The sequence below is a fragment of the Pleurodeles waltl genome, chromosome 4_1, assembly GCF_031143425.1.
Source record: "Pleurodeles waltl isolate 20211129_DDA chromosome 4_1, aPleWal1.hap1.20221129, whole genome shotgun sequence".
NCBI lineage: Eukaryota > Metazoa > Chordata > Amphibia > Caudata > Salamandridae > Pleurodeles > Pleurodeles waltl.
Window position 1 is genome coordinate 38,425,904 of NC_090442.1, and position 1,773 is coordinate 38,427,676.

General features: G+C 39.2%; 1 non-coding gene across 1 annotated transcript; it reads right to left on the reverse strand.

The window, feature by feature from the left end:
• Window positions 1-450: 450 nt before the first annotated feature.
• On the reverse strand, window positions 451-523 carry TRNAR-UCG (transfer RNA arginine (anticodon UCG)). Its single transcript has one exon. It is a non-coding gene; the product is annotated as a tRNA-Arg (tRNA).
• Between the last annotated feature and the right edge of the window lie 1,250 nt (window positions 524-1,773).

A 1,773-nucleotide genomic window follows, 5' to 3' on the forward strand; every position in this document is an offset into this window, starting at 1 on the left:
CAATCTGCAAGAGACCAGTCCTTGACAGATTACACAACTGGGGCAACAGCAAAGGCAGCAATTGTGTCAATCGTTTATGATTCTTCTCTAGTACTATACTTTTTCTGAGGGACAATTTGCATTATTCCTGGAGAAAATCATAGAGCTTCTACCCATGCATAGTTTCTGCTTTCTGCACACACACACTCCCTGCACTGAGTCTACCCACAGTTCTGTTCGGAATGATCGTGCCATGACATATTGTTGTATACGTATTGCATATCCGTAGCATTTATGAAGAGGTACTTTGGTATGGCAGAAAGACAGAAAAGTAGCAATGCTGAAGGCATAACATGACTGATTGTGCAGTTTGCATTGGGCTTTCTTAATGAGTGAGTGTGAAATGAGTATTGTAAGAGTGTATTTCCAGTTTGTATGTAAAGATAAGTTGGGTGCTGTGACAAAAAGACTCAACCATGAAGGGACTTGAACCCTCAATCTTCTGATCCGAAGTCAGACGCCTTATCCATTAGGCCACATGGTCACTGACTGCAATATGTTTGGGTGTTTAGGGTTAGGTGGTATGATTGGATGTGGAACATATCAATTACAGGTGCGCAGGACAGGATCCCATACCGTTCTTCATCTTCTTTCCATCAAAGGAGTTTTTTCAAACAATATCTAGATAATTTCCAAAGTTTCATATCTTATGATGTGCTTTTTTGCCGTTAATCCTCCTTCTTCTTTTATTGAATACTCTGTTTTATGCTGCAATGGTATTTTTGGATTATTTGAAAAGAGAATGAAACTGCTTTGACAGTAGTTCAGACTTCTCATTTATTGACTTGCTAATTTGCTCCCTGAATTAGCTTATACAAGTGACATGAACAGGGCCTTGACCTAAGCACGTACCTGAAAGCCTGTCACCACCTCTAGAAATAAAATTCACAGCAGCTCAAAACATTCATTTTGAAAGAGAATATTTCAAGTGAGTCCAAGTTTCATTTCAATAAAGAAAGCTGTATAAAATGACACACTGCACATTTGGGTAACCAGCATGACTCTTTTCAGTGAAGAAGTGGAATGGTTCTGTTGCAATATACTATCACCCTGGCAAGCTGCTACGAGGAAGAGTAAACAATATGATTAGGTTTCAGCAAAAATGTATTAGTTCAGGGTGTGCACCTCAGATAGACTTAAACTTACACACCCTGGTCTGTGAGAGTAGTGCCCTATCCATTGCGGCATTGAGGGTAATCTGCAAGACAGAGTTCCAAAATCATCCTTTCATCTCAGTTCATGGCCACATACAGTATTTCTGCAGTCATTCGTTTCACTTTTCTGTCTTTAATTAAACTGACCATTTTAAACCTCCGGCACCCACCACTTCAATCTTACCGTTTTTGTGCTATCATAGGGCCTTGGAACTTTTGGCAAGTGCACAGAAGCAGTCAGAGAACCACATCACAATACATACTCCTTTGCCTGATACCTTTCACAACAAACTGATCTTGGAAAAAGACTTTAACCGGTCCTTGCTCTCAGACAGACACAGAAAGCCTATGACCACCTCTACGAACATATTTCAATCAAACCAATATATATCATTCAACAATTATGCCTCTGTATCAATATAACTACAACTCGAGACAGAAAGGAATTTAAAAAACAATCTGCCCATTTGAATAACCAGCATAGTTTTAAGGACGTACAAATTGGAATGTGACAATTTCAGAGTTCCTCATTCATAAGAAGTCTGTGGGATAGTATCTCAGAAAGATCTCAAGTTTATAG